Here is a 12,569-nt window from a genome sequence, read left to right on the forward strand (position 1 = left end):
ACTGGGGACTACTACTTGGGGGGGGACTACCACTGGGGGCATTCTAAAAGGGGCCTAGCATTACTAGAGGCACTGCACTCGGGGGAACACTAATGGGGGCAATAATAGGAAGGGCCACTACAGGGACCACTGGATAGGGGGGGGGTCACTACTGGGAGCCTGCATCAGGGGGACCACTACTGGGGGCACTGCATGGGAGGGGGGACACTACTGCTGGGGGCACTATATAAGGGGCTTACTGCTAGGGGCACTGCGGGGACCACTACAGGGGGCACTAGATAGGGGGGATCACTACAGGGTGCCTGCATAAGGGGACCACTACTGGGAAAACTGCATGGGGGGGACTACTGCTGGGGGCACTATATAAAAGGGCACTGCATAAGGGGATACCGCTACTGGGCGCACTGCATTGTGGGGACTGCTACTGGGGGCACTGCATAAGGGGGAACACTACGTGGGGCACTGCATTTGGGGGGGCCACTACTGGGGGTACTGAGTAAGGGGAACTAATTGGGGGCTGTATAAGAGGGACCACTACTGGGGATACTGTATAAGGGGCACTACTATGGGCCTGCATGAGAGGGACCACTACTGCATACTGGGGGTACTACTGGGGTTAAGGTGCATATGGATAGGAATGTTCAGTTTGAAAATAAAGGGGTGTGTCATGTTGACACGCCCCATTTTTAAGTGACCACGCCCATTTTTTTGCGTTCCCTGCTGAATCAGGCCCTGAGTACAGTAACAATGTTTTCACACAAAAGCGATTTAGCCTGACCACAGTACATATACGCATTTGCGCCTGTCAAGTAACTTATTTCTTGCGGGTGCTCAACACCTAATGCCCTGAAGATGACGACGACTGACTGACGATTCTTATGATAATAACTTAATAATAACTGGAGGTGAACTTGACAGCACCTCTCTATCAGGTCCTTAATAGTACTAAGGACCTGATAGAGAGCTGATGTCAAGTTCACCTCATGATGAAAAACAGGCGCATACTGTTTTCTCCTGGTGTAATACTGGCGCATATGCTATACTTATAGCATACCTCCCAACATGACCCTCTCCAGGAGGGACACAATGCTCTGGTCCTGGACTTCCCTGGTAAGAGGCGGGGCTGCAGCGCAGTTCAAAATTCAAATAGGGGAGTCACACCAACTGTCATTTCACACGCTGCCAAAGATCACAGGCTGGGACTCACTGGCAGTTGGTGTGACTCCCCTATGTGAATTTTGGACTGTACTGCAGCCCCACCTCTGGAGCCTCCACCAATCATAAATTACCAGGGAAGTCCAGGACCAGAGCACTGTGTCCCTCCTGGAGAGGGTCATGTTGGGAGGTATGCTTATAGAGATGGACACATCTTGAAATATGTACAGCTCAGTGTGCTGCTTATGGTCACATTTTACACCTGCGTTTGTTATGTAAACTGTCCAACTCTCTACGTATGTCAGCTCCCCACATCTCCACATCACCTACTACACTGGGATTCACCACTTTATCTGTTACATGTCATTTTCAAAATGGCCGCCTCAAGCTAGTACTGTTGCAAAGATGGATCAGCTGTGAAATTGGAAATGGCAGCCGTCTGATCAGCCGGAACAGTGTACAGAACAAGTGAGAGAGCAAATAGGAAGTAACCAGAGGAATCGGAGAAGTGTGAGAACCAGCAGATTAGGTAGATATGACAGGTATTGCCCAATAATAAAGAGACAGCGATGATTTGTAATTATTTCAAATATGCTTATGAAACTGTGGTTATTGTGGCAGAAATCCAGAATCTTTAACTCCTTCCTAAAACTCTGTGTTGCCAGTTACTTACTAAGATGCAGGATGCATTATAACCTAGAAAAAACATGTGGAAGCTGCCCTTTCCACATATTTTTCACCACCCCCCATGATACACCATCCCATAAATAGGTCAATAATATCTTTCTATCCCCCCCCAAGATCCTAATTTAAAATCTCCAGACAGCCTTCTGCATCCTTTCCATTGAAGTATAGCTTGCCCCTACTGTACAGTATCTGACTGACAAAATCCCCAAACACCCCTACACTACCTAGAGCAACTTCTCAGCCAACTTTTACCCTCCTTAGCTCTCATTGCACATCAGGTATAGATTGTGGCAAAGGTTTGATTTCAGAAAGTACTGTAATACCCTGAATTTTTTTTAAGGTCCGTCCATCTACCTCTGACTTTGGAATTGATTCTCACCATGCCAACCCCTCTATACAATCTAATTACTACAAAATGCTAAACCCAAGCAAACAGTTCCATCGCCAGTCTTGGCGACAGATTACGCTGTATGTCCTCCTAATAAATGAATCCCCAACAAGCTGCACCTGTATCAGCTTCTCTATATTACTCTTCTCATCTGCACTGTAAGAGTAATTTTCCTAGTTACTATTGGAAGTATCCTGCCTCAGTAACTAATTAATGCAGTAACTAATGTCTAACTAATTACTGTCTATCTCTTATTCCACACCCTTGCTAATGCATGATACTTCCACGAACCAGTCAGGAGTAGCATTGCTGAGCCATGATACTTCCACGAACCAGTCAGGAGTAGCATTGCTGAGCCATGATACTTCCACTAACCAGTCAGGAGTAGCATTGCTGAGCCATGATACTTCCACTAACCAGTCAGGAGTAGCATTGCTGAGCCATGATACTTCCACTAACCAGTCAGGAGTAGCATTGCTGAGCCATGATACTTCCACTAACCAGTCAGGAGTAGCATTGCTGAGGCAGGACACTTCCACAATCCAATCAGGAGTAGCATTGCTGAGCCATGATACTTCCACTAACCAGTCAGGAGTAGCATTGCTGAGCCATGATACTTCCACTAACCAGTCAGGAGTAGCATTGCTGAGCCATGATACTTCCACTAACCAGTCAGGAGTAGCATTGCTGAGCCATGATACTTCCACTAACCAGTCAGGAGTAGCATTGCTGAGCCATGATACTTCCACTAACCAGTCAGGAGTAGCATTGCTGAGCCATGATACTTCCACTAACCAGTCAGGAGTAGCATTGCTGAGGCAGGACACTTCCACAATCCAATCAGGAGTAGCATGGCTGGGGCAGGACACTTCCACTGTCCCATCAGGAGTAGCATTACTGGGGCAGGGAGTGTTGTATAAGAGATAGACAATAATTAGTTAGACAATGTCTAGATAGACATCAGATGTTAGATAGTTAATAGTTAAGGTGCATACACACGTAACGATTTTTGTAACCAACGATTATCTGTCAGATTTTCCCTTGAAAAAGTGAGAGATTGTTTGAAGTGTAATGAATGATTTTTCGAACGATGAACAAATAATGTTCCTTCCCGTAATGAAAATCGTCATGTTGGACAGTCTGAAATGGACGATGAACGGTAACTACAAACTACAAATGGGAGTGCGCATTTGTGATTATCGTTCATCGTTATAACTCATAAACTGAACAATTTTTTTGAACGATTTAATGATAATGACGCTGTTATCGACAAATCATTCAAGAAATCGTTACGTGTGTATGCACCTTCAGACAAGGATAAAAGTTCGACACAGACAAAAGTCAGACACACTAAAGTTAGACATGTAAAAAGTTTGACAGGGTCAAAAGTTCTGCATGAAAATGGTCGACAATTTTTATTTTATTTTTTAGCCCTAATCTTCACCCTAACCCTCCCTCCTGGTGCCTAACCCTAACCATCTGGGTAAGTGCCTAACCCTAATCATGGAGGTAAGTGCCTAACCCTAACCCTAATCTTAAAAAATAAACTAAAAATGTGTCGACAATTTTTGTTTTTTAGCCCTAATCTTCACCCTAACCCTCCCCATGGTGCCTAAATCTAACCCTTCCTCCTGGTGCATAACCCTAACCGTCTGGGTAAGTGCCTAACCCTAACCCTCCAGTAAGTGCCTAACCCCCCCCCCAAAAAAATGTGTCGACCATTTTTGTGTCGATCATTTTCATGTCGAACTTTTGACCCAGTCGACCTTTTGTACCTGTCGAACTTTTTACATGTCTAACTTTAGTGTGTCTGACTGTCGAACTTTTATCCTTGTCTAACTATTAACTGTCTGGTGTCTATCTAGACATTATCTAACTAATTACTGTCTATCTATAGTCCGGAACCCCCTTAGCAATGCCACTCCTGATTGGATAGTGGAAGTGTCCTGTCTCAGAAATGCTACTCATAATTAGACAGTGGAAGTATCTGGCCGTAGCAATGCTACTTCTGATTGGATAATGGACGTATCCTGCCTTAGAAATGCTACTCCTGATTGGATAGTGGAAGGATCCTGTCTCAGCAACGCTACTCTTTATTGGATATCCCGAATATTTAGTGTATTTAATGAGGTGTGTCCCATCAGGGCCTACCACCCCGACACTCTTCTCTCTATTCCTTCTTCTAATTGTGACCCAGTAGCCCACATTAGGATCTTGTTCTGCCATTGGTCTGAACTGAAGTAGAGTTAAACATACATGGGTATATTCAATTAGTCGTGGGGTTGTCCCCGTGACTAATTGCCATCCAAAATACCCGCGGCACGGGGAAAAGCTATTCAATTAGATAGCCTTTTCCCCACTCCGTAAAATTGGGACTCACGCGCATAAACACATTGATTCCGCGTAAACTATCAATGTGTTTTTTACCCGCGCGTGATGCCGATTTGATTGTATTAACGAGGATTTTACCTCGCACCTCCAGGAGCAGCGAGGTAAAGTCCCACTGCGGGGACTCACGCGCGAGGGGTCTCGGGACCCCCGCGTGAGGAATTCCCGGCAATTGAATAAGACTGGCACGGCAATTAGTTGCAGGGACAACCCTGCGGCTAATTGAACTAAGTACTCTTACATTTCCATTCCTATGCAGATTCTGCTGCAACCTACTCCTGCAACTTCTTACTTCTTAGTGGAATGGAGGATGCAGAGGGTTTGCAAGCGCTGGCTGAGTACAGGACTCTATATCAGCTCCCCACATCTCCACATAACCTACTACACTGGCTCAGTGAGAAGCATACTCCACTCCATGTTGTCACTGTTATGCCATTACTTTATCTGTTACAGCCATCTTTTTCAAAATGGCCGCCACAAACTAGGACTGCTGCAGAGATGGGTCAGCGGTGAAACTGGAAATTGTACCCATCTGATTAGCCAGACCAGTATATAATACAAGTGAGAGAGCAGGGGTGCAGCAACCCCATCAGATAAACACAGTAATCAGAGCAGCGTGAGAGCCAGCAAAGTAGACAGGAATAACAGGTATTGCTCAATAATAATGTTACAAAGACAACAGTAGTTTATTATTATGTATTAGCATATGCTTATGAAGCTGTAGTTATTGTGGTAGAAGTCCAGAATCTTTAACTCCTTCCAGAAACTCTGTGCTGCCAGTTACTGGCATCGTGCACAGTGTTACTCACCAGCGAGAAGTGCATACATTGCAGTAAATATAAATGAGGTGGCAAATAGCAGACATTCCTACTTCCTCGTGTTGAACTATGCACTAATCACTAATGCTCTAATCAGAACAAATACACTTACAATAAGATGTAGCCTCTGCTTGTATCACAATGGCGTACCTATCATGGGTTCGGGGCAGTGCCGTAACAGGATTTTTCAGCCTGCTGTGCCAGCTATGCCCTCTTAGTGGATGATGTCATGATATTATGCTGAGAGGACGGGGCTACCAACGCTGGGATGAATAGCACTACCCAGAGCATCCTCAGGATGTACAGGCTGCAGTGTGCATGCCTGGGCAGCACTGCTGCAGCGATTCTGGCTGCAGGTGCCACTCCCGTCACCCTGCTAGCCAGATGCAGGAACTGCGGGGGTGCCGCCCACAGGGCTCTGGGCGGCAGCACCGCTCACACTCCCCTAGTTACAGCCCTGATGCAGGGATCCCGAGCCATATACCCCTGAACCCAGGACCAATCACCATAGCTGCTTGTGCAATCCCCCTTCCCTAAACTCTTCCAGCGGCGCCATTTGTGCCAGAGTCTTAGCTCTCTTCTGTGCATGCGCATCACAGGAAAGGTGGCGCTGCCCGGGACCAGGTATGGGCGGGAAACTAATGCACGCAGAGGGTGTGGCATGCTGCACATGGGCCACTTCAGCTCTAAAAACGAGCCTGACCAGGCAGCAGCAGCTGAAGTTACTTTAGGCTGGTTGCACATTGGTGTTTTAAAGAAGTGCACTTTATCTAGGCTTCTCAGATGCCAGTAAAAGCATGCTAATAGGTCTGGGGATGTAACATATTGATCCTCAGGACCCTCCACATTCTTCTGCACGTGATCGGGAGCAGAATTGGGATGACAGCATCTTTTGGAGACTGCATACTCCAATCACTCTTCCACTGGCCCACTCCCTGCCCAAACGCAGGTATACAGTATACTGCTGGGTCACTAGTGTGGTATTAATGCCAGTGGGCAACCAGCTTAATATAATTCCACACCGATTATTTAAGTAGATGAAGTATTTTATAAATATCTATGAGACAGCTGAAGTAGGAGACCTCCGGGACTAGGAAAGCAGGCAATGCTCCTGTGAGATAAGGATGGACAATGATGGACTGAAAACATCGAAGTCCCAGATTCGATGTGTAGTGGTATTTGGATCTATATTGTCAATACGATACACTGCATCAACCACAAAGATAATGGTAGCTCAATGTACACACTGGAATTAACTTAGGGATAGCTTTACCTGTGCCATACCCTATCCCTAGTGAGAGTTTATTTTACATCAGTACCCACTAAGAGGTCACCGGATCACTGCCTGGAACATCGGCTTTCCCGCCTCTACGCTTTACTAGCATAAGCTGGGAACGAGTAAACGGGGGAAGGAAACACAACGCTACACCTCCAATTAATTCATATTATCCAATGCATATTATCCAATATATTTACCAGAAGTGCCTTCCACACCCAGGCTGCTCACAATCATATTACCATTTCTACTAGAATGCATTCCGGCAACGAAGGCACATGTGCCACACCGATAGCATAAAACATTGATGAATTCCCACTGATGATCATCAGTGATCGATATACTGGTGCAGATCCTGCATCGATGCATAATATGGATGTGGGCAAGGCTTAACAGAGATACTTTACACATGCCCCAAGGGTAGGTCACAAATGTTTGGTGCTTTTACTTTGTTTAAAGCCATTTCACGCCTAAAACATTTAAAAATAAATAAAATAAAATCAAAATACAACACATAATGGACCTATAAAAGTAACTTTTATTTCCTCTCCTTCCTGTTAACTTTAAATTGATTGTTATCTACTGTATCTGTGGGTTGGCATTCTGACAGGGTTAGGATACCGACACATGTTGGTAAGTAACCTAACCCTACCCCTAAACGTAACCCTCCCTCCCCACCCCCAAACCAGCCCTCCCATCCGCAGCCTAAACCTAACATTCCCCCACGCAGCCTAACCCTTCCCCCTAGTGCCTAACCGTGAAATAATACTTTATTGTCATTAGCAGCACCTAAGCGATATCAACAAAAAATCATTTGAACGTTACCGCATAATAAGGCAGCAGCAGTTACATTGTAATTTAAAACAAAATAACAAAACATTCCAATAAAATTCAAGCAAGATCTTTACAACCATTTAGCATATGCAAAGCACTAGGGAAAAAGCTATTGCGCAAATGTTTTGTCCGGCTTTAAAATGCCTGTTTGATGGTAACCTCTCAAAGACCGCGTGGTTTGGGTGGCTTGGGTCTTCCAAAATTGATTTTGATTTCTTCAGGACTCTCTTATCATACATGGTACATAATAGCACGACGCCAATTACTCTATCAGCCGTCCTAACCACCCGATTGTTACAAGTCGCGGTCACGACTTGTCTCCCTCCGAAAGTTTACCTGCACATGACGCTGTCGTTCCGGTTTCCTCAGTTGCTAGGCGATCGGCACGCCTCAGAACGTCACATGCTATCCATAGCACAGTGTGATTGGGTGATCTTCCTATTTGTACACACTGGACTTTTGCCGACTCGCCGACTATGGCATTCCTGTGGGTCCTCTCGGCTCAGCTGCACGAGCAGTGTCCTGTTTCATCTCCTAGAAGGGAACTCTGTCTCCCCAGTGATATTTACAAGCTTTCTCCGGCTCTTGTGGCCTCTCCAATGGCTTCCTAGCCACACCGGCAGCTACGGCTCTCCAAGCCGAATCAGCATACTCGTCAGGTCAGTGGATGCTAATTTGTACGCTAACTTGTACTCAAACCTCTGTACTATTTGTCAGGACTTTGGGTCTCATTCAGACCCGCTCGCGAGCGCAGGACGCTCGCAAGCGGGTCGATGGTACCCAAATGCGCATGCGCACAACGGAGGCACCTCCGTCGTGCGCATGCGCGAGACCCGGCGAGCGACGGGGAAGACGTCGCTCGGGGTCTCACACCAAAGGGGGCGTGCTGTCGATGGTGATTGACAGCTCGCCCCCTTTGGTGGGCGTGCCGGGGGCGTGGCTGCCCAGACGGAGGCGTTCCCATGGGAACGCCTACCATCTGGGTCCGGCCCCACTGACATCTTTTGGCTCTGATAGAGCCAAAAGCACTCCAGGGCTTGCGGAAGCGAGACCCTACCGCAGGGTCTCGTCGCAAGCCCGATGGTCGCGATGGTCTTGACCATCGCGACCATCATCATGGACACTCGCATAAGCTGTGGGTGGTCACCCACAGCTATGCGAGCGGCCAGGAGGCCGCACCAATTTTAGGTAGGCTGGCCCAGATTCAGAGCGAGCACTCTGGTTAGAGCGTCTGGCTCTGAATCAGGCCGTTTGTACGCTAATTAGTACACAAACTTGTACCATCGACTCTCAAAGCCACATCAACTATTAACTTTCCTCAATACTGGCTCCGAGCCGCACCATCGGCTCTCAAAGCCACATTAACTATTAAACTCTCTCAGTACGGGTTCCAAGCCGCATCATCGGCTCTCAAAGCCACATCAACTATTAACTCTCCTCAATACTGGCTCCAAGCCACACCATCGGCTCTCAAAGCCTTATCAACTATTAAACTCTCCTCAGTATGGGCTCAAAGCCGCATCATAGGCTCTCAAAGTCACTTCAACTATTTATTCTCTTTAATACTGGCTTCAAGCCACACCATCGGCTCTCAAAGTCATATCAACTCTTAAACTCTCCTCTGTATGGGCTCCATGCTGCATCAAAGGCTCTCAAAGCCACACCAACCATTAACTCTCCTTAAGCCTGGCTCCACGCCGCACCATTGGCTCTCAAAGCCATATCAACTATTAAACTCTTCTCAAAATTGGCTCCAAGCCACATCATCGGCTTTCGAAGTCATATCAACTATTAACTATCACATGTATCTTGCACCGGCTTCCAGTTGCACCATCGGCTCTCAAAGCCGCATCGATTCTGTACCACCTTCTGTACTGGCTCCAAGCCACATCATCGGCTCGCAAAGTCATATCAACTGTGTCCTGCACCGGCTTCTAGTTGCACCATCGGTTCTTTAAGCCGCACCGAATGCTGTATTATTTCACCCTGGGCTTCCACATTGCACTAACCCTCCCCCTAGTGCCTAACCCCCCCCCCTGTCCCTAGTGCCTGACTATAACCCCCCTCCTATATCCAATACTTAGCCATCAAAATGCTGGCGTGAGGATTCTAACTGGTGTCGGGATTCCGGTTCCGGCATTCTGATCGCCGGCATCCCGATTGCCAGAACTTAAACTACATCCTGGGATAAACAAAAAAGTGTGTGAGAAGAGGGTGCGCAACACCTGCAGCCTTCCTCCCTTCAGAACAAGAGTGTTCGCGTACGTCCGGGTCGGGACCATGTTTATCTCATTCCCTGTCAAATGAGAGGATGAAAGCTACATAAGGTATGCTCTGAGCAGGGCTCAATCATTGATTAGGAGGTGATTGGTAATTATCACATAATTGATTAGGGGATATAAAGGACCCCACTCATTAGATCCCACACACCTTGAAAAAGATCCCTAGAGGGGATCGAAACGCGTTGGTTTGCTTTGGGATTTTGCCACTTTTTATCTACTAGCCACTGGCCATCTTATTGATTTTCAATAGGACTTTTTTTAATTGGTTTTAACAGGATTGGGTTGTGGACTTCCAGTGTCAACCTTATTCTGTCTGTTTTTTATCATTCTGGATATGTTTGTTTAATTAAAGTTCTGTGTGTTTCCAAAGTTAATAAATCTTTTTCGGCATCAGGGATGTTTGTTATATTTTGGAATCTTTGAAGAATTTTGGGAGAAACCACCAGAAAGAAACCTTGATGAGCTTCAAGATACTACCCCTGCCCTGTAAGTAGGGTACGCCCCCAGTGAAGTTTTCCATTACGCTGTGAAAAATTGTGATATTGTGGTTGGATTTGGAGGGAGTTTTAAAGATACCCAGATGGGAATTCCCCCACTTGCGTATAAGTGAGTTGGGGTGTGTATTTCCATTGCTTCTCATTGGGGACTGTTGTTATATGCACTTCTGTAATTTGGAGATACCTTTCCAGGAAGATTTATCTAACAGATAATATTTTTGTGTGTTTTTGCCTTTTTGCATGGTTTCCGGGTACATACAACATTGAGGAATTCAGCAGAACTTGATCGTGCATTAAAATTTGGACTGAAATAAGGAATCAAAGGAAACTATAAAAAGTTTGACTTTATGTCTTTCTGGCTTTTGCAAATGCATTAGTTGATGTTTTCATCTATTTTGTTTACAGCGCCTTCTTTTAATTCAGATTATTTTTGATTAAACTACATCCTGTATCTGAATACATGCTGGGCATGACGGGGCAATATTACCACCTTGGAAGCACAAGCCGAATACAACACAGAGGGCTCACTCTTTATTAAGGGTAAAAATCCTGTATCTATCAGAGGGAAGCGGTATGAAATCTTGATCGTCCCTAGCTAAGTACTAACTAACCTAACCCCCCTAAGGGGTGCCTAACCTTAACCTCCCCTCCTGTGCCTAACCCTAAAACCCCCTCTAAGTGCCTAAACCTAACCCCCCCTTTCCCGTTGCCTACCTCTAAGTTCCCCGGGGGGTGCCTAACCCTAACCTCCCCCCGGGGGTGCATAACCCTAGCCCACCCTCCCCCTGGCCTAACCTTATCCCTCCCGGAGGGGTGCCTAACCCTAAGTCCCCCCCGGGAGCCCTAAACCTAATCCCCCCCCCCCGCTCACGGCGCCTGGCATCCCTTCGATCAGGCTGTCGGGCGCCAGTCTCCCAGCGTCGGAAAAATGACAGGCGTCTAGATTTAGACGCCTGTCATTTAACCCTCGCCGGGATAAAGCAGTCGGGAAGCCGGCTGTCGGGCTTACGTCAGCCGGCTTCCCGATTGCATCCCTATCAGAGTCACCACCACCTGCGCTAAGCTGTGGTTGGGCCACGCTAGTGAAAGTTTCCCCAGAAGGAAGCCTATAAATAAAGATAGTGGAGTTTACAGTACTACCTTAACCTATCTTCAGTCATTTCATCTCAGCATGGCGATAGCATAAGAGAATAATTGGAAAAATACTTTATTAATAGAATAAAGTATTTTTTTTAATGGGCAACAGTTAAATAAAAATATTTAATAAAATATTTTTTAATTTTTTGTTGAGTAAGTGAAAGTGAAAACGCAAGCCTAGGCCTCCAGCGCGCATGAGAAACCAGTTATGTGCATATCCCCAGGAGACTTACAAGGTCAATCGATAAGTTAACTCTTAATACTCCTGGAATGAATGAAATGCTTGTCATTTTACTTCAGTATACCCTAGTAGCATCTGAGAAAAAGGTCTAAAAATACTAAAGCAGCAAACTTTGTGAAAACCAATACTTGTCATTCTCAAAACTTTTGGCCACGGCTGTATAACAGCTTCATAATGGGGGTAAACTGCAATCAGAGATTGCTGGACTCTTCAGGGAGATTGCTGCTATTCCAGGGGATCTCCCTGGCAATCATAGACAGTTGGCAAGTACTGTATGTTTAATATGCGTTATACAAAGTGTATTGTGTGTGTCATAAATCCAGCATATACAGAACCAGCCATCACAGTAAGCCTTTAGATGCGGCAGTAGGGCCGTTCTGCCTGAGCTGAATGTTTTTATTTCAGATATGGGCACCATTCCAGAGCATTGGAGCAAGTCCGGGAGTCTGAGGACTCTCCACTATTATATCATGGGTCCACGTGGCATGTGACCACTTTGTTTAAACAAAGAAAAATCATGGGAACTCTGCAATCACTATATACTGAATACTATGAACATTCAGGGGTATATTCACTATAGTGCAGCATACCTCCCAACATGACCCTCTCCAGGAGGGACACAATGCTCTGGTCCTGGACTTCCCTGGTAAGAGGTGAGGCTGCAGCGCAGTTCAAAATTCAAATAGGGGAGCCACACCAACTGTCATTTCAAACTATGAAATTTGCTATGGGCGGAACTAGCAGTGGTGCAGCCGATGCCAGTGGCGGCTATGGGCCCCTGCACCGGCCGCTAGTGTCCCCCGGGCCCCACAAGTGTTGGGCAGACCGCAGTGAGAGCGGTCTGCCCTACACAGTAACAAACATAC

This window comes from Taudactylus pleione, unplaced genomic scaffold (assembly GCF_031769625.1).
Source record: "Taudactylus pleione unplaced genomic scaffold, aTauple2 ptg000478l, whole genome shotgun sequence".
Classification (NCBI taxonomy): Eukaryota; Metazoa; Chordata; class Amphibia; order Anura; family Myobatrachidae; genus Taudactylus; species Taudactylus pleione.